Consider the following 22,534-nt stretch of genomic DNA (forward strand, 5'->3'; position numbering starts at 1 on the left):
TGTGATTATCTAAAGATAAAATCTACACAGGTCCCGCTTTTTAGATTTAGTTGATAAGATCAAATCAGTTTGTAGCAGAGTTACCAGATCTTCATGGTGGACCATGAGCAAAGCAAACTGGCGATGAGCTTCTGCTCCACTGTAAGCCTTCCATAAGATAACCCGTGGGTCAATGTGAAATGGTCACAGTGTGTGCAAGAGTGGAAAGATAGATTTGACAGGGACAAACGCTCTAGTATTACTCTGCCTGGGACCTTTCCTACCTTTAAGCTGCTGTGCAGGGAAATGGGCCCAGAGGCTCTGAAGTTTGAAGATTCACCTCAGTTGCTGGTTGTTTGAACTGAATACATCAGCACAGATCATTAGCAGTGCACATAACACAATACTGAAAAGCAAAGACCCAGATCTGTCCTGCTGCTGTTACAACTGTATTTGTCCCCAATGGAAGATCAATAATGCAGTAGGGTTGGGCGATGTCGACCAATTTGGCATCGTAAGATGTCTAATGTGAAACATCCCAATGGACGATGGCATAGGCGGAGGTGAGTTAATTATTTATGAATAATTAATTAATTAATTAATAACAAATTAATTATTTGTGGCCTACCATTTTTACTACCAGACCCGCATGGTCTTTGTTTTACCCATAAACAAATCATAAATAAATAAAGGTAAGTTGCGCACAAATTACCACGTCAATCTCTTTTTCCGCGGGAGGTTTGTCAGTAAAAATGGAGCACAACCAACAGTATCACTAAAGGTCTTCACTAAAATTTCTAAGTACAAGTGTTAAAGTGAAAGAATGAAGCAGTGTACTGATGCTGTGACACGTTACCTGATAGATTCACAAGGCCAAAGAGTTATCAGATAGAGACAAGATCAATTAAATATCATGTTTAACAACTATAGTGAGACGCGATCCAGCAGTACATCCTTGATTGATAAACTGTCCGACGTGCACTACTGGAGCTACGAGCGCATGACAATTTGTGTGTGTGGCTTACTGGCTGTGTGTGTGGCATTGTGTGTGTGTGTGTGTGTGTGTACGCGTGATCACGTGATGTGCGTTTTCAGCGGACGCAAGACTGTTTAGAAATGCTAGGTAAAACACGTGTGGATGTGGATCATATATTAGATATATATAAGATATATTAGTGTAAACTGGGTCTAAGTGTGTATTTTTTGCAAGCAGGTTTGCGTTGTTGACAGGGCGGAGGAACGACAATGCCAGCTCAGCATCGTGTTGTCTATTGGTCATTGGCGATGGATGATGGTATTGTCTATCGGCCCAACCCTATAATGCAGACCAATTCAATATTAGGTTAACAATTTTAGACATCAGAATTATGACAATTTTAATACATACATACAATACATGCTAACATATATGCATACACACATACATACATACATACATACATACATACAGTATGTACAAACAAGAAATAAATTAAACTAATAAAGTAGATAAAGGTGTCAGTTATTGACAACAAAGTCTGGACAAGTAAGAGTGATAATGGATAAAAAGAAGATGTCCAAAACTATTTTAAACATCAGTTTCAAAACTAAGTACTAAGATCTGGTTTTAAATGCTACATGTATTTAAATGTAATTTTAATGTATCTAAAATGTGGTGTAAACATCAAACAATACGATTTTGAACGTATATGTGAGTGTATAAATATTTGTAAAATTTTATTACTGTTTTAATAATAATAATAATTTAATAATAATATAATAGTAAAGTTTTTTTTTCAGTTCCACTCCATAATATTTAATTTAATTTACAGCTTTATTTCATTTAAATGAATATTTATTTCAATAACAGTAAACAATAACATTAAACATTAACATTTAAGTCTATGGGCCCTATTATACACCCCGCGCAATAAGGCGCAAGGTGTGTTTTACGCGATTTGTTGCTATTTTTAGACCAGCGCAACTCTAATTTTTACATTTTGCATCACTTTGTTTAAATTGAAAACCCATTTGCGGCACTGTGTGGACTCATGGGTGTTCTGGTCTATAAAGAAGGAGTGTTAAGGCAGATTGTTGATGCATTGCTATTTTGAGAAACTGAAATAGACCACACCATTGACCAAGTAAAACCTAGTCTAAAGTCCAGCGCAGAGCCCCTTAGTTATGCGCCTATGCTAGTTTAAACGCTTAATACACAGGATGTCCAGTAAATATATTTACTAATGGAAAAAAATAAAGGATTAAAATATTTAAAAACATTTTATTCACTACATAGATAAAAACGTCTACTTCCATGCCTTCTTCATGTCGGGGGGCTTTTTGCAGTTTATTTATGACAATTTACTGTTTGATTATAATGTTATGATTATTATCAGTATTGTTTATCATACACATATTTATATTTGTTTTAATAAAACCAAGTTTAGATTTGTCCATTGTTGGGTTTTGGAGAAGTGTGCATCACCATATGGAGCATAAGAATTCGATGTGTGTTTGGATATAACACAGTTTTTTGACCACACTTTGTTATTATTGTTTATTTATTCATTAGCTGGTAAATTAAAACTGAATTTTGAAATAGTTTTAAAACAAATCTTTGCGCTTAACAAACTAAATTCAGTATGTAGGCTAATGGATGTCTTTAGTGGAGTGAGTTTCCATCATTTTCTTATTTACAAAAGTAAAGGAGTAAAGTAATGAGTAAAAGTAAAGAGGCTGAATTTAGGAGGCTCGTTCTTTATCATCGATAAGTCTGAAAAAATGTCATTTTTTATCAGATAGTGTTTTCAAGTGAAGCAGTTTTTTCCATCCAGTTTTTCCCACTACAGTCTGCCATGTAAATAGCAAATGCAAAATGATGTTGCCCATAGACAGTACTTTAACAGTTGAACAAAAAAATGAGTCATAAGTAATAATAGTAAAACTGTTGTCATTTACTCACCCTTTTGCTGCTCCAAACTCTTTACTTTACTGAAATGTCTGTCCGTCTCCTTTTGTGTTTCCTGGAAGAAAGAAAGCCACATATTTTCAATGACATGATGCTTGGTAAGTGAATGATATTTAATTTAATAAAATAAGTCATTAACGCAAAGATACTTAAACAACTAAACAGAGTTTCACAGCACTGAGGAAAATCGAGTCTTTTTTTTTTACTTTTAATCATTTGTTTATCCTTCAGTAATCATCAACACATCTTCACAAGCTGGGTTGGTTTGGATTGAAACATAAGCCCCACATGTCCACCCGACTGGAGGTGTTTGACGAGCACTGCAATAAAGCTCAGTAAGTGAATGGTATCCCGCTGGGCCCATTACCAAACCCACAAGACGGTTGTTTTCCCTCAAATGTAATTAAGGCCGCAAACGACACTCTAAGGTACTTTTTTCACAGTATTCAATGGAATATGTCCTTAAACCATCCGTACACATTATTAAACACACAGACACCTGACAGAAACAACTTTTGCCAAGCTGCCACCATTTGTCCGTTGTCCTCAGGGAGAGCAAAAAATCAATAGTCGCACCATTTACAAAGAGCATGGCTATATGACCTGTCCACCCCTTGTCTTCATCACCACCGCCATTGCTTAGTCCATAGATGCCGTTTGACTTCTACTTATGCTGTGCACACACTCGGACCCCTCAAAACCACTCAAGACTTCACCGCACACTCCTCCTGACAAGGCTTTGGCCTCATATCCACAGTTTTACCAAGGTCAAAACTGAATCTGAGACAAAGCGCCCTTTATAAAGCGTTCCTTTTTGGGGGGCTTTTTTCTTTTTCTATGAGTTCGATTTGCTAGTGCTTAGAGAAAAGGGGGGTGGGGTGAGAGGGTGTAGGGCCTTCACAGCAGAAAATGGCATTAGAGTTAATGACCCTCAGCATCCCAGGGGGACACTTCATATTAGGGCCATTATGTGGTGACAGCACTCGTAGGATACTCAGACTTATTCATACAGAGGCTCACGGTGAGGAAAAACAAAAGACACTTGCTAATAGAAAGTTCCTTGCAATTTCTGCTAAGTGTTACGTTTGCAAAAGAACAACAATGTACATAATATGCTGGTTTAAACCCATTAATATAATTGATTTATCTACAGTAATCAGGGCTGAGGCCTTCAGATTTGAAAAGTTAAAGGGATAGTTCTTTTAAAAGTGTTTACTGTACTCAAAGGTCATTCAGAAATGTAGGTGAAACTGTGAAACATTTTAGCTAAAACTGTGGTTTGTGGTCATTCATAAAATGCATCTCTACAGGAGCCTGCAAGTTGGCACATGTGGCTCCTAGCTTGGCCTTTTTTGTCGCTATGCTACTGGACTTTATGTTAACTAAGATATATTTCAAAATAATGAATTTACAGTTTATAGTGTTTGAGTAAAATGTAATTTTACTGTATTTTTACTCATTTTTAGTATTTTATTTTTCTTTTTGTCATTCGTTCTTTCTTTCTATCTCCCTATCTTTCTTGCTTTCAGTCACAATCACCAGCGATCCAGGCTCGTAGATCGCTGGGAATCATTCACTTTCACTCAGACTACAATTTCATCGTTATATGGACTACAAATCAGCAGCTCAACACACCTGTTAAGGTTTTCTGCTGATGACACACACACAGAAACACAGCTGAAGATCATTGGCTGTTTCTCAATTCCAAGAATGCAGAGAACCGACTTGTGTTCTTGTGGAGAGTGATCTTGCCAAGTTACTTCAGAAGAACGAACTCGGGGGACCCTGAGAACAGAGAATGCATTTGACTCCTCTGAGAAATGAGATGCTGTGTTCTTCCCTGGTTCCTCCTGATGGTCACAGGACCTTTACACATTTTAACTGAAAATTATTTAAACATTACAGCATTCATACAATGATTTATTGTTTTTTTTTTCCTTTTCACAATGCATAAAGACATTATAAATATATGTTGCACAATACAAATAAAACAGATTTTAATAAGAATTTCAGAAAATAAACACCCTTAATGTGATTATGCCTTTGTAAAGGTAATCATGGTAATGTTTATTTTCAACATTTCATTTAGGGAAACTCCTGAGATAAATAAGTTATACCTCCAAACTTTAATAATAAAATCTTCATAAAACCCACACATCTTTACTGAGTCTTTTTATTTAATCAAACTAAAACTATTGTTTTAGTGCATTACTAAGCGTTTGCCTTGCCTTACCTCGCTTGCCTTGACTTGTTTGACCCTTGCTGTGTTCCGTTGTTTACATAGTTTGCCACCTGGACTGATCTCTTTGCCTATGACCCTACTACTCTTTTTGCCATTGCCTGCCTGACTATTTGTTGTCCAGTGTCCTCTCAATACAGAAAGTGATTGAACTATGAGCCTGGATTGCAGGTGATTATGTCTGTCTTTTTCTTTCTTTCTTTCTTTCTTTCTTTCTTTCTTTCTTTCTTTCTTTCTTTCTTTCTTTTTTTTTTTTTCTTTTATTTATTGTATTAAAGTACTTACAGCATTTGTTTCCAAATTTTGTCAGTGAAAGTTAGCATTTGTATTGCTTGCTCATTCATCCATCCATCCATCCATCCATCCATCCATCCATCCATCCATCCATCCAAAACTGTGTCATTTACAGACCTGTTTTTATTCATTCTTATAACTAAAATGCCAATGTTTTAACTCCAGGACAGTTAAAAAAAGTCAATATTTCGTGGTCAAAATGAGAATATTTATTATTTAAATTTGGTGGCAATTAGGGCTGCACAATATATTGTTTCAGCATCAATATTGTAAGATGTACATATGCAATAGTAACATCACAAATGTCATGATCTCCAGCGATCCCTTCCTGAGAGATCGCTGGTTAACTACAGATGTTTTAAGGAACTACAAATCCTGTCCTGCACTACACACACCTGCTTCCGTAACTCTCATGTGATTACATGCACACAGCTGTAGCGCTTCATGGACTGATTACATGGACTACTTATTCACCACACAAACACTAGTTCAGTAAAGAGTCTTAATGTTGACGTGATGTGTTGAGTTAATCTTTGTATGCTTGTCCTGATGTTTCTTCTTCTTGTTATATAATTGATCCTGTTTAGTCACCTATTTTGATTCTTTCCTGTTTTTGACCCCATTCCCGGATTGTCCTTTTTGTACTAACCTCACCTGTTTTTGATATTGTTTGCCTGCATAATTATTAAATAAGATTTAATAATCTTATTAAACTGCGATTGGATTCTTACCTCTATTGTCCAGTCTGAATTCTAGTTGACCAGGAGCTGCAAAATTGTATTTAATCACTGTATTTATATGGACTTTATATGATAAATGCAAAAAAACATTTCTTACTTATAATTTTTGTCTTGTTTCTATAACAAATATCTCAATTTCGTTGCGAAAATAAGATTTTCACTTACCCCACCGACAGAATTTCCTTAAAACAAGTCAAATCTTCTAAGTTTCACTTATTTCTTCTGACGATGAAAACTAAGAAATATTTTTTACTTAGTCTTTTTTTTAGATTTATTGAATTATTTGAATTTTGTTATATATATATATATATATATATATATATATATATATATATATATATATATATATATATATATATATATATATATATATATATTTTTTTTTTTTTTTTTTTTTTTTTTTGGGGGGGGGGGTGGGGGGGGTGGGGGACTAGAAACAAAACAAAACATTGAAAAGAACAAGAAAAGCATTATTTTTGCATTATGATTACTCAATTTCTGTACCCAAATACTGTTAGATTCCCCAGAAAACCTTCAAATAGAGCTATTTAACTATCTTCTGAAACTGTTTTCAAATATTTATTGCAAAAAAATATATAGTAATATCAGATTTTTCTAATATTGTGCAACCTTGGTTGCAATGTTATCTGACCAATGCAGAATAAAACAAATATTAACCCTTAAGTCAAACCCAAACCTAATAAATCAGAAAGTGATAATGATGAAGGTATAAGGAGTCAAAATGACTTGATATCATCATAAACTCAAAGTATGATTAGCCATTGACATTTTAAGAATAACCATTGTTCCAGCTAAAAAAAAATCTTCATTTATCCTATTGATAAAATTAAGTCAATTACATCTTGTATGGCCTGGGGGTTTGTACAGTAATAGCATTTTAATTGTTGAGTGTGCTATCTCTTTATCAAAAGTGGAATAAACCTATTTGTCACTGGCCTATATGTTTTCCCCCCTCTTTTTAAGTAGATGAAAAATAAAAGTGCTTTTATGTAGAGAGAAAGAGTCTGTTCATCCTCTTCCTAAAGCATATCAAAAGCGTATTTGTATGCGATGGCATTGCTCGGTCCTCCCTCTGGCTGGAAAAGCCATGACGCGGCTTCATATTTACCACTGGGACCCTCACGAGAGGTGACAGAGGGGCAAGGCCACATCCCACCTGACCAGCTGCCAAACAGATTAAAGTGGGCTGAAAATGTGGAGATTGCCACAAGAAAAAAATAATAACGCTGACATGGCCTTCCCTTTATGGCAGCAACAAAACATTCCCTGGAGACCAATCTCTTTATCATTCCCGAAAGAATGACAAATAAAACACTTCCAAAGGCAAGGAATTCTCACATTTATAGGGCTGAGGTGGCCTGGACAAAGCTGTATTATCGCTAAGGCCACCAAGGTCTTGGTCAGATGTGGCAGGGTTTTCATTAGCCATTGTGACAGATAAATTTCATCTGTGCTCCTTTCAATCAGACTGCAAAATGAATGGGGAGAGTTGACAGTGGCGTATATACACACAAACACGCAAGATGTTCAGTCCAGTGAGATTTACATGAAGATCTAATCAGCAAGGCCACAGTCAAGTTGTGTTAAAAGTAAATGATAACATCTTGGCACTGTGGTTGTGTATTTACCGTAATTGTATGTCATATAATTAAAGCATAAAAGGTTTGAAACTGCTAAATTAAATGTTACCATGCTTTCAGTAATTCTGAGCATATTTATTACAGCACAGTAATTATTACAGTCGCATTTGAATGCAATGACTATAATATAATATAATAAATATAATATAATATAATATAATATAATATCGCCTTATATAATTTAATAATTAAAAAAAAAATAGGTTATGTTTGCAAGCCATTTTTACTGTAAAGTTTCTACAGAGGGAGCTCTACAGGTCCTTGTTTCTTACACACACACACACACACACACACACACACACACACACACGTTTCATTTGAAAGAGATTCAAGGTTGAAAGAACTGTGATCATGAACCGAGTGTCTGTTTGGTCATTCAAGGGATCTTGAATTCAAATATCATCTGTTATAGGTTTGGACAAGAATGCTTTAACAGCTTTTCAACAAAAGTGACATTTATACAAGGCAGCCAACTTTGGCTGGAGATGTAAGCCAAAGATAAACGTGCCGTTACAGTTTCCTCGCACAGTATCGTTGATAATCATTTTCAAACATCTTCCGCAACGCTTGTGTCCATTTACACGATACCATTCCTTATATTGTTGAGCACACTTTCTTCACTCTTTTTTTCCAGACAAATTCTGTGGTCTATATACGTTATCACATTATACAAAAGTGTAAAACTCAGATGCCACTTATGAAAGCAAGTATTGTTAAAGTAAAGCATGAAATAGCTGAAATCGTTCTAAAAATAGACCTACTGCGTTCTTCGCTCAGTCACTGAATCGTTAGACATTTCAACAGTATCACTACACCGGCATAAAATGATACAGGATTGAATATTCATTTTGTTATTGTCTAGTATGCGTTTTTGAGACAATATCATGTCTTGTATATACTGAGCTGATTTCTTTTTAGACAAATCTGAACATTTGTTTACACAAGCTTTTGTTTCAGCCATTCTTTTGTTTTGTTCTGACAAAGACGGCGCTGGAAATCTCGCCTTGAAATCCAAACCAGGGAACTCATATGCTTAAAGATTAAGTTGGTCATTATAATGAGACGGGTGATGTTAATTGTTCAGAGGATCTATTTGGTTGTGTGTTTTTTTTTTTCTTCGTCTTCTTTCCTCTCTAATTCCAGACAAATATCTGACAGTAGCTTTGCATGGCAAACCTGTTTAATGAATGACTAATCCCAGCGAGGCGCATTATGGCAAAACTGTCACACATCGTATTGTGGCAATTTTACGTTGATTTTACATTATCATCCTCTGGTAATGCTCAAATATTTGGATTTCCTTTAATGCAGGGGCTTTTTGTAGGAAGGAAACAGCAGTGAACTAAATCTGGTTCCCCCCTCCGTCTCCTTTGAATCCCCCCACCAGTGTCGAGGCAGGGCTGGAATGGCTTCTTTATTGGGCTGACAGCTTCAAGGCTCTACTATTCCCATCAAGACCTCAAACAAAAGGGTGAGCTGAGCTTCTTTAAGCGCATTCACGTCATGTTCACACCACATTCAGCCAGTGTAAACCGCAAGTAATATCATGATATTGTGTGCGTTTTGTAAATCACGCAGAACAATGGCCGAAGAGGAACAATCACACAGTACGACGCCATCATCCTTGTCGAACACAGGCCAAGATCTAGAAATTCTCAACTAAAGTCTCTGTGAATGCTCTTGTTGGGTTCTTATTTATTGTTTTGATCTGAAGGATTACTTTCTTTCTCCTGTGATCTGACTGGTGGAAACTGTTTAGCTTGGCTTGCTGGCCTTGCTAAATTAGGTTCTGAAATATTCAGGCCTTTTTAATGGCTTTACCTGATGTTAATAGATTGTTCCGGCTTAAATGGACATTGTGTCATATTTATTCACACTTCTGTTGTTTCACGCAAGAAATACACACAGATATGCACCATATGATCATGTCATTGTCTTACCTCACAGGTTTTCTGTAATCTACTGCTGGCTCTGATGTATGTCTCTATAGTGGATAAATAACAGAAATCGAAACTATCAATCATCAGTCATTGACATCATATATTGTATCGTAATCTATTATTTGTTCCAGAGCAAATTTGTGGCTGAAGTCAAACATTTAAAAAACATTTTAATGTAATTTTAATGATCTTTCTATTGTTGCATTTAATCTCTGCATTTCATATTTTCCAAAACAGTTTTCTAATAGCTAATGTTGTTTATTAAATATCCAGCTGCAACCCAACACTAGGAAATCGTATTACTTAATGCAGTACAATTCTTACAATTATAACTCATTACAATAAAAACAGAAACAATCACATTTATAACAGTGGAATCAATGCAGAATACACTGGTCAAGCAGAATCTGCCTTTGTGTTCATTTTCTCACTGATGTCTCTGCATTATCTTCTATCAGTATGTACATTTAAGAAACAATCTGATCGATTTAAAACATTTAACTGAAACTTTTAATTTCAGATTTGTTGTAGCCTAGCAATAAAACAAACAAATAAAATGCTACATTAAATTAGAAATGACAGTTGACCATCATTGTCCTTCTCTTCTCAGATGATGGACCAATTTAAAGGTTACCAATGGCAAACATCTCTGCTTTAGATGATGACAGGAGATTAACTTTATTGACCTTATTTTTCAAATATGAGCAGGCACAGCCATTGGAAGTTTTGTTAAGCTGTTTTATGTTACAAACTGGTATTTTCTTATTAATTATATTTTTACGCATTGTCAAAAAAATACTTGTTTGTAGAGCAAGTGATTTGACCATTTACTGGCCAATACTGGATTTTTGACCATTAACTGGTAAATTCATATGATACAGTCAATGTGTGATTTATAAGGGTCAATTTGGTTTAGTGTCTAAAAATGATTTATATCTGAAAGCTTGATAAATAAGCTTTCCACTGATGTGTGCATTGATATGATAGAACAATATTTGGAAGAGATTTGAGAATTTTGAGAATTTGAAATACTGTTAAAAATGCTTTAAAAACTGTTTGAAATTTGAGGCTTAAAAACATTGATAAAATCAACCTTTAAAATGGTTTTAAGTGCTTAGTAATGCACATTACTAATTCGTTTTTTTAAACATTCTAATCATTTCTGGCATAACATTTAGAATTTTGACCAATATAATGTATATTTTGCTTTTGCCAAAATCATACCTGTGCCACTTAAGACTTAGATTTGTGGTCATGGGTAAGGCCAGTCAGAATCTGCAGACATTTTTATTATGGAATTATGCAAAACTAAGACAGTATAACTATAATGCAGTAACTAAAATGCAATGCACATTCAATTAGTCTCATTTTATTCAGTAAACAAAGCACGTCTGCCATATACAGAAATAAATGAAAAGTTAAATATATACTGAAAGACAGAATATATTACTTTGCAAACTGTTCTGTAAATAAACCACGTAAACAGTTGCATATTATTCAATAATATTGCTGAAATTAATATAAAACTAAATAAATATATACTTACATAGGTTAATAAATAAACTAAATGTTTGGCTAAAAAAAATCTATGGAAATCTGCAAATTTCTGCATGTGCATATTCTGTGTACTCTTAGTCATGTGTCACATATGTTGATATACAGCCATATTTCATGCATATGAATGTAATAGTGCAGTCAAACAACAGATCGGCAATGCAAGTGTGTAATAATAAATATTAAGGGTTGTATTTTTTTAACTTTGGGTTTAGAAAGGTGTTTTACAAGCTGCCACCTGTGAGTATTTCTATATGTAAGGCTTTTACTTTAACGCAGCCTGGAAAAATACAGCTTCCCCTCAAATATGAACCCTTAAAAACCCATCTTAGCAAGCAATGGAATGCATTTGTCTGATTCCTAATCGTATACAACTAAGCGAAAGTAGCTAATGCTGGCCAAGCAAGCTTTTCTGAAAGCATCCACCCTTTCCAAGCTCCCACATTCCCGCTGTGAACGGCTGAAACAGCCATTCCCGCTGTCTGCACTTCTGAGGAAATTTTGCCTAAATCCCTCTACACACCAGTAACCAATTTGAGGTCATTATTATTATTATTTTTTGAACCGCTTTAAGGGAAACGGTGACACTTACCCTTTTTCTCCCAACAGTTATTATGCGAAAAAATATTTTTTTCAGAATCATTTTCCATTTTGAAAAGAAATGTCATTCCATTAGGGTATAATTAGAATGTGAAGAAAATGTAATAATGGACTGTACTGACGAATTTAAGCAGTGTTAATACGAACGCATTTAAACAGTTGACTATTGCACCCATTCTTGTCAGAAAGAATATTTAAAAAAAAAGCCTTGAACCCCTTAGTTAATACAAGCATGAAGGAGAAAAGATCAGAGTGAGCCAACTGGCAGTACGAGGACTAAGCAATTTTTGAATATTACTGACCCAGCATTTGGAAATACCGAACACAAGACGGCAAAAAAATGAATGCTTTTTTAGCCCAGGAATCCTTTCACCCCCTTACATTCAACTGATCAGATTAAGAGAGAGGTTTAAGAAGATTTGGACAAAAAAAAAAAAAAAAAACTTCAGTGCAATGGAAGGGGGAGTGGAAAAGGTGGAGGGGGAGAACAGTTTGCGATTCAGTAGCCCCAGGCAATTCATCATAGAAATTGAGTTTCTAATGCAGCATCTTGTGAATCCCTTTTGCTCTGTCAACGTTTTAATACATTACATTGAGAAATTGTAAATCATGTTATAAAAAGGCCACCGAAAGCTGGCACTAACTGCCCCCCTTAACTAACTCTTTCATTTCTTAGATTCCTTCTCTCTTTCTTGTTCTTTACATTTTACACTCACACACATACCAGCGCTCTCCATACAGCTGTCGAAAAAAAAAAAAAAACATGCTGCAGGCCCTGTTTCTTACAAGAGGAAAGCGAATCTAAGTTGTGATTTGAAAACAGTGGAGAGTTGTGGGCCTTGACACATTCTAGTTGAGTTTGTTTCTTTTTCCATCTATTCGTTCTTTGCCATCCTTCTCACTACTCTCTGCTACAAAGAGGGACAAAAGCAGAGAAAAGGAGAAGAATATAGTGGACTCAAGTCACCACTTGAGAGGAGCTGGTGAACATATGGCAAGCTATAGAACTAATTCTATGTCATTTAAGATCATGGAAATCAAAATGTCTCAAGACTTATCCACCGTACAATGCTTACAATCCAAACTAAACTCTGCTAGACCGTCACAGTTCAATTCAAATGCTCATAAACATGATTTGTCCATTTTTTAATGCGGTGTTTGAATTGAGGATAGACAGTTTTGCCTTACTAAAGCTGGGATAATGTTTAGCATTTTATTACATGTAATGAATGTACAGTACATACAAGTTATCTCCATAGACTGTAAAAGATATGGACGTTGTATCCATGACGTAACCCATAAGGTTTCGGAAGAGCGCAAAAGAAGCTACAAGTAGGCGTGACCAAAAGTCGGCATTTTGTTTGTGCGTTGTGTGTCAGAGGTGGACCATGAGCAGAGCTACAGATGCCTGCTAGCATTTGCTTAGACAGGCTTTTCTTTGGGAAAACGCTTAATACTTCATTACCCGCGACTCGTTTGTGTTCTGACCATGTGTTTGTTTGTATACTATATCAATAAAGTGTTTAATCTTTTAAAAACAGTGTTGTAAAACATTGAGCCACTAAGCATTGTTCTTATGATGCTTTCTACAGGAGGAAAACTCTAATTATTCACAAATACTTCAAATATAGTCTGTGTTAGTAAATGTAAGGCTATTCATGAAATCCAGACACAACACTGTATGACAACGCTTCAGATGATTGTTCTAAAGCCTACAGTGAATCAGTATGTCAGATTCTGGAGTGCATTACAGGTCTAAAGAACATTATAAATGATAAATGATCTTAAATAAAATAAATACATTTATAATTTCACTCACCTGTGAAATGGAGGCCACTTAAATGGTTTGTGAACACAATTAAATGAAGACAGCATGCCATATTATCTGATAATTGTAGGAAATAATTCCAAAAGGCAACTGACTGTGTGGAACAACATAAAACAAAACAAAAATTCAATGTATATGGCGAGTTCAGCGGGTAATCAGCCAGAATCAGATAAGGTGATGTGATGGTGACCAGCAAGACCTAGCTGTCACTCAAGTGGCCACGCTCTTAATTATGCAGACTTAAAGGTACAGTGGGTGACTGTCTTCAGAAACATCTGTTGTGCTGGTTGAAAGTCTGTTCACATTCCAATAATACTGATTACAGTAAATGATCTAAATGTGTTTAAATGTATTTTTTTATTCTGGGTGAGGCATAAAACAAAAAAAAGTTCATCCAATTAAAATAGTGTCGGGCCGACATCTCCCATAATTCCGAAATAAGTAAGTAGCCTAAACTGTCTGTCAGCAAATGCAGATTTGAGCTCCTGTGCAGCTGTTTGTATGCAGCTCCGCCGTTTGTGCATACACGTGCTGCACGTTCATGAGAGTGTGTGTGTGTGTGTGTGTGTGTGTGTGTGTGTGTGTGTGTGTGTGTGTGAGAGAGAGGGGGGGTAAAAACGTGCTGAATCAAAACTTTTTAAACTCCTGAATCAATATAGGAGTTACCTTTGCATGCTGGAGGAAGGAAGACACCATGGCTGAAGTATTTATTTTCTGTTTTAAAATGATTTTAGTCACGCAAAGCTGATGTAGATTGGGTTGTTATGAATGGGTTACATGCACAGAATTGTTGTTCAGCCACTGAAATCTTCAGGCGATAGATTGATGTGACTATTTTCAGTTTCATAAGGTCCTTTTACAGCATCGATAATGTAGATTTTTATTGAGTTTAACAACAAAACATCAGTAAATAGTGCTATTCTGCCTAGCTTGCTTTACTGAGGTGAAGTTGCTTTTATATTCCATTGGATCATTTTTAAAAAGTGACGACCTGTAAAGCGATCTATATATTGTTTACCGCTACTCTGAATATTCGGTCAGAAATAGCATGAAAGTATGGCTTAGTAATGAGTGTAATTCCTGCAGGCCGCCGGCCAAGAGAGACGGTTCTATTGTCATCTTTAAGGTGCGTGCGCTTGTGTTTTCAGGAGGCGTGGCTTTGGACGGCAGGTAAGTGACTGTGTTTCAGAGATTTATGCTAACAGGTTAGCATGGTGGCAGATTACCAACTGCACCTTTAATATAACTTAACAAAAATTAAATGGATGAGTTTTAAAAAAATCACCCCCTCACAGTTGTCATGAAGGGTAATATTAGCTATATGCACCAGAAGCATCTTTTGTACTAGGCTGTAAACATTTTTTATCAACTGTAAAATTGGCCAATTTAGCACTGCAGTCAGTGAACATCTGGAGCTCCTGGACTCAGCCCCCAGAGGTGAGTCAATGAATTGCAGTTTCAGTTACTTTTGTATTGGCTATACGAGGGAAAGTGGGATGTTGCCGCTTGGTTATCTATCTACACCTCACCATACAGGTCCATAAAAAAATTTAAGTTTAAAAAGTTTGTTACAAATTGTTAGGTAACACTTTATAATTACTACACACTATTCTTTATTCATAAAGCATAAATAGTCCTCACTTTAGATTAGGTCACACAACTGGATGAAGTTGAGTTAATAGAGCAATTATTAACATACATAGTTAGTCACAATTAATATATGCCGGAAGAATATGATATATAAATGTTAATTTCAATAGTTTATTATTCATTTACTAACTCATTCTGAATACTCTTAAAAACCTCCAACTACTCTTAAATACAAATGGTTTCTAAATAATGCAATACTTAATTTAGTAATGAAAAATTAACCAGTAACAAATTATGAAAGTACAGTTATTAAGCACATTTTAAATGTGGTTTTAAGTCAATATTACAGCATTTGCATGTGGTTATAAACCGCTTACTAACATTTATTTATGTATAGTTAATGCCTAACAAATAATGAATTTACTAAATGCTAATGCGTAATAAATAATTCATAGTGTGTAGTTATTATTATAAAGTGTTACCACATATTCTTCATATCCATTTAGGCTAAACTAACACATACTATTATAATACTTTTGGAAGAATTGCTTAGTGTAACTTAAATATATATTTATATATTTTTAAGCAAATAAAAAAACTATTTCTAAAAGTATGAATTGCCGAAAGTGTTTTAAAATATACAGTAAATTAACTACTAAATAGTCATCTTTTTTTTTTACATTTGAGGTCATCACCAATCCATTTGGATTAGAGAACCTGTTGTACAAAAACTGCAATGCTTGTGTCGGACACGGGTGAGTTTTTTTTTATTATTGTCCTTAGGTATTCTAAAATAAATGTGTTTTTTTTTTTTTCCAAATGGATCCAAAAAGCTCTGAAATAAAATCAATATCAACTAGCAGTGATGACATTTCAGCACTTCTGCAAGTACTTAAGTATTCATGTTAAGTGCATTTTTGTAAAGAACACACAAAAAAATAATAAACATTTGTAAGCTTGCACACTGAAATCCGTAATATGAGACAGTAACTTACCTGGCTCACGTTTTTATTTAAATATTTTAAATGTTAATTTACGTTTGGGTAAGTAGTGGTTTTAAATTTTTTGTAGCCAATTTGCACCACTGGATTAACTATAGCAGAAAATTGCAGGTCTAGATGGAGAGGAAAGTCAGGCAATTGTCAATTATTAATATTGTGAGCAATTAAAGTCTTGATAGCATAACATTTTACCTCTAATAAACTACACTGAAGCCACAAAATACATTTGAATTAACCTGAAAACTTCAAATAGCTATAAACATATACAATGTAAAAAACAGTTTTTCAGTATTTGTTTTTTTCCCCCATTTACTTATGCTTCTGAATTGTATTATGGCAGAGATAGTTATACGAGTGTAAAATTAAAACACTACTTTAGCGGCTGTTTACAATAAATTTCCTAGTATTCACTAAATTTTATATTATATACAGTTGAATTATGAGCCCTCCTGAATTATTAGCCCTCTATATTTTTTGCAAGATTCTGTTTAACAGATAAATAATAAAGATACTAGTATTCAGCTTGAAATACAATTTAAAAAGATTAACTAGGTTAAATAGGTATTAGGTAAACTCGGTTAAAGGTAAGTTAGAGTAAATAGGTAGATTATTGATATTAACCTTTAAATGTTTTTTAAATGTTTTTTAAAAATAAAAGGTAAAAAATACTGTGAAAAAACCTGTTCTGTTAATCATCTGGGAAATATTTGGAAAAGAAAAAAAAATCACAGGAAGGCTATTAAGTTTTGACTTTAACTGTATATAAATACACACACACCCACACACAGTGTACATTTTATTTAATTTTTTCATATCAGTAAAGTAAATTGACAGTCTTGCAGCAATTGCAACCTTTATCGGAGACTATACGGCTGCACAAGAAGTAAAAAAATCTGTCAGTAAATCTGTTATTAATATGCATAAGTGTTATAATCTTGCCTTGAATGGGTAACCGTGTGTGAGAGGGAGATTTGGGAAATCTGACACAAGTTTTTAGACAAGAAAACGGTCACCCGCATAATCGCATCTGAAATTACGCATTTCATAATGATCAATGGAGCGTGGAGCTGTCACAGAATATTACATATCTAAACAACCTACCATTAAGAATCTAATTCAGCTGACTGCATTGCATACTGTACTAATAATCTTTGTTAATCTTTTTCTTAATTGACACACTTCATCTCCCTCAGATATCAGAGATGATCCAACACGTCAAGAAACGTATGAGTGGACACTAGCATTAGCATGCTAATAGCGGTCTATAAATCAGCTTGTATATGTGTTCATATATGTAGAGTTTGTTTATTTGCATTGGATGTGTATGCGTGTTATGGAAGTTCTCACTATGACCAGCTGAACACTTTTGCTGCCTCTCAGGAATCATTAGCTGGCTGACTGTTGAGGTGCAGCGAGCTCTGTCACACAGCTAAACTTTATTTAATGCTTCAGGAGGCTGTTTCACTATGGGTCTCATGTGTAACGAAAAAGTAATCTCAAGGTGACGAGAGGAGAGCCGCAAAGACGCACCGCTCCTTCATCTCCATCCTGCCAACCTCCCTGGAGCTCTTGCCTGTGTGAAGGCGATACTTCTGAGAGGCTCACTGGACAGATGGGTTATGATGTTATGACCATCCCAGACCTGAACACTGTAGCCTCTCTGTTTACATCCGCCACACTATTCTATCAATAAAAAGAAAACAATAATAATCTCTAGTTTGGGAAGAAAAATATTTAAAAATGAAAACACATTTACCTGGTGAGTAAAAAATGATTAAAATATTAAGAGGGTAGTTGATCCAAAAATGAAAATTCTGTCATCATTTACTCCTCCTCATTATCATTCCAAACATGTATAGTGCACTTTAATGGGTGCAGCTTGCTAGTAAGGGGTTGGGCCTCCTTTTAACATCCAGTACTAGCTTAATACTTCATGACATAGGTTGAAACTTTCTTTAAGATTCTGCTTCATATTATGGTGCAAGAGTGGACACCATCAGACTTTGAGCACAAACCTTGGATAAACTTAAAGGTTTAATATTTTTGAATCATGGGAACATCAAAAGCTGAAACTTCTAGTTCCAGGCCCCTTATTATTTATTTATATATGTATTTTTTTATTTATACATTTAATTTATCCCTCTTTATTATTTTTATCTGTTTTTTCTTAATAATGTTCCCTGTTTGGGCTTCTAATAACTTTTCTTCATTGCCATAGACCTTTTTCAGCACAGTTTTGAAAACCTATTTCTATTAATTTGTCTATTACCATTCTTTTATTTATTTATTTTTAACTGGCTCAAGTTTACCCTTACTTAACCTTAAATACAGATGTATTTTGATATATATTCATTGATTTTATTTTATTTTTTCTATTTGTTTTAGTATGTCTTTGTCATTCGCTCTTCAGTTTTTCCTTTTTATTGTCACTACTGTTGTTGTTGGCACTGTTATTAATATTATTATTTAACAACCAGTAAAGGGATTATTACATGCATATCTAGGCACACTGCTATATACTAATTGTCTATGGCATGTTTTTCTATGTTCAAAAAATACAAAATGAAAGAAAATTTGTTGGAAAAAAATATTCTGCTCTATATTAACACGATTATATTACAAAGTTTTTCCTAGATTTGTCATCTCCACATCAATGAAGAAATCCTGCCACATTAACACAGCTTAACACAGACTAATATTTTTCTTGACCTCAGCTACAGTGGACCAACTTGATTTTTTAATTAAAATGTCATTCAATGAAGCTGTTATAAAATTGATTGTTTAAAAAAGTAATGACACTTTTAAATAAGAATTTTCCACTGAAAAAAAAAGTGATTAGAAAAATATGCATGACTAAATCACAATGGCCCATGACAATTCTGTTTATGACAGATTTAGGTTGTTATGTTGTCTTGGTAGCATATAGGGCCCTATCATACACCCGGCGCAATCAGATGCAAGGTGTGTTTGACACGATGTGTTGTTATTTTCAGTTTAGCGCAATCCTAATTTTCCCATTTGTTTAGATGGCAAATCCATGTGTGCCGCTTTATGGACTCATGGATGTGCTGGTCTAGAATGGAGGTTTGTTAAGGCAGATTTTTGGTTTGTTGCTATTTTGAGGAACTAAAATAGACTGTGCCATTGACCAGCTAAAAGCAGTTCTAAAGTCCAAAGCAGAGCACATTAGTTGTGCGCATTGTACACATTGCTAAATACACAAAAAACGTACAGCAGCAATACGCAAATATCTTTACAAATGACAAAGAATTAAGGGATTGAAATGTTACAAAAATCATTATTTCAAACATAAAAACCACTACCTCCATGTCTTATTCATGTCGTGTTTTTTTTTGTTTTTTGTTTTTATGACAATTACCTTTTGTGTAATGTTATTATTATTAGCAGTATCATTTATTATATGTATATTTATATATATATATTTTTTTAATAAAAAATAGTTTTAGATTTGTCCATCTGTCAGATTTTGGACCATAGCATAGGGGGAATAGGACATGTGTTTGGATGTAAGTTTTTTGACCACACTTTATTATTGTTGTTCATTTACTCGTTTGCTGAACATTAGTTACTTAACAAACAAAATGAAATATGTAGGCTGATGGATGTCTTCAGTGGAGTGCGTACAAGTGAAGGATAAAAGAGTAAAAGTGAAAAGAAAAAAAAGTAAAGAGGTCAAATGGAGGAGGCTCATTCTTTATCCTCACGCTGCAGATGGTTTGTTTAACTGTTTTCTCGCTAGTGTAGCATTCAGTTTTTCCACTTTTCCACAAAATCAGCAATGTAAATAGCAAATGCACTATTGCGTGACACAACTGACTCTTAAAGGGAATGGATTATGAGTCTCTGATTGGTTTAATGCACGTTATGCTCAAAACACATGCATAACTCATTAAGAGAATAAGCACAACCCTGTTAGACCATGCAGTGCAGCGCAAACCTTATTTTTCCATCCCTAAAATAGCAATAGTGGATTCGGACATGGACGATTGTTAAACTAGAGCCCCTAGTAGTCATGACAAAGAAAGCTTATGAAATATACAGCCATGTTCTAATCTTCAGTTGTCCATTTTTGGCTATTCTGTGTAAATTGTAGCCTTAGTGTGCTGCTTTTAGCTGACAGAAGATGCACTGCTGTAGCTAATCAGTGCTATGCAAAGCACCTGCCTCAAAGAGAAAAATAGATTGCCCACAAGCATACACAGTCAATATACAATGAACTAGAAAATTATAAATAAAAGATGTAATATTAATTATTTTATATGGAGGAAGATAATGGGATTAATTATTTAGACATTTCACGTGTGATTTAAGAGAGACAGCAGCCGAGCCAAAGAGTAGTCAGCCCAGAGTGGATCCTACACAATACAGTAGTCAACATTTGAAGTGAATCAAAAAACGTTTTTCAAAATTATCAAAAACAAGAATGGGTTGTGTTCCATGGATTTAGCACAACATTAATGAAAGATGATGATCCACTTAAAATGTTGACTACTGTAGACACGAACACAAAACATACCTGTTGTGATGGAGGAGCGTGGGTTAGTTCCAAAAACAGCTTTATTAAAGAATGGTCAGGCAAGCAGGAGTCAAACACCAGCATACACAGCATTAAGGCGGCAAAGAATAAAAAAACATGATATAAACAATACAAAATACAGTAAGGCAAGAAACAAGCATAAACGCTTGCAAATAATAGCAACAGCTAGACAAGACTCAGCAAAGATGTGTGCGTGTGTGTGGTGTATATAGTCCAAGTAATTAGTCCTGAACAGCTTCAGCTGTGTGTGCGTAATCAAGGGGTGCTCGGGAAACTGATGTTTGAGTGAAGTGCGTGATGGGCTATGTAGCTCAGTTCAGTGGCAGATGTGTAGTTCAGATAAATGCTAGATCGCTGATGATCATAACGGTACCAAACCCATTTGAATCACGCAGAGTGTTCTATTTTAAAGCAAAGAAACAGTCAGACTCAGTATTACTATTATAGACTGTCTTACTGACTAGAACTAAGTTTTTTTTAAGGTGGAGAAGATAATTTATGTCCTGCCCAGATTTCGTGGCTCAGTTGAAATACAATGTATAGTCCAGTTCTGCAGGGCTCAGCTTTAGTTCAGTTTTGCTCAGTTACATTTGCATTTTCAGTAAAATTTAAAGTGGGTTGGATTAATGCTATAGTTGTGCTGCCTCTACTAACATATTTCTTCAAAAATGTTTCTGATATGTGTCATCCAATTCAGCTCTCACAGCATCCATTCATTGGCAACAAATGAAAGGAATGTCCAGACCTCTTCTATTTCTTGCAGTTAAGTTGCAGTGGCTGCTGCTGACTATTTGAATGTAGAGGTTTTAGTTGATTATCCACAGTGTGTATCAAGTTTTGGTAAGGATTCGTTTGGTAAGGATTTGTTTGGACATCACCCAAGGTGGTACTAAAAACAGTATGGTACTGGCAAACAAAATGCAGGGGAAAACCCCCCAAAAGTGAGTCATACCAAACCAAACCCAACCAAAGCCTGCCATACCATGTAGTGGTAAAGTGCATTGAACTACTTCCTGTTACAATGAAGGGTCTAATCCTATGATCCAGATGGAAGTGCCAAAAAGCTTCTAAAATGTTAGCTTTTTATCATTTGCGAAGCTGAGGAGATTATATACGAGCATGCATCATAACGAGAAAAAAAAAATGACATCACAACATATATTTCATACTGATCTTAAGAACATTTCAGCCTTCGGTACATTGTAGTCTTTTGTAGTAAAGCAAACATTCTTCTTTGAATGTTTTCATTCAAAGTGCCATAAAAGTGCTGTGTCATTTCAATAATAATAAAAAAAAAAGCTTTTTCAAAACATTTTTGTCCTAAAAATACAAAAGACCACTGAGGAATTAAACAAGTTTAACCCAGAATTCTTCTTTAACTTGCATTCTAAGGAAATAAAATGACTGAAATTAAATCTAAAGCTAACCTTAATGATAACCTATGAACAAAAGGTCAACCAGGTAGTTACGATGCCTTTTGAAGAAAATCTCTGTTCATTTTAAAATAAAAAGTATCATTGTCAGTAGCTCGAACAGATTTCAGTTGTACCAGTAAAATATGTTCCTGTTAGCTCAAAGATGAAGCTAGGATCCATTTAATGAC

At 34.8% G+C, this 22,534-nt stretch overlaps 1 protein-coding gene across 1 annotated transcript in view; it reads left to right on the plus strand.

Moving 5' to 3' along the window:
- The window catches only part of LOC141386270 (uncharacterized), a 354,962-nt gene extending 332,752 nt beyond the window's left edge, over window positions 1-22,210 (plus strand). The window contains exon 3 of the mRNA XM_073954096.1: window positions 21,443-22,210. The gene's annotated coding sequence lies outside the window, so the exon portion shown is untranslated. The remainder of the gene's footprint in view (window positions 1-21,442) is intronic.
- Window positions 22,211-22,534: the final 324 nt, after the last annotated feature.

Source organism: Danio rerio, chromosome 6, assembly GCF_049306965.1.
Source record: "Danio rerio strain Tuebingen ecotype United States chromosome 6, GRCz12tu, whole genome shotgun sequence".
Classification (NCBI taxonomy): domain Eukaryota; kingdom Metazoa; phylum Chordata; class Actinopteri; order Cypriniformes; family Danionidae; genus Danio; species Danio rerio.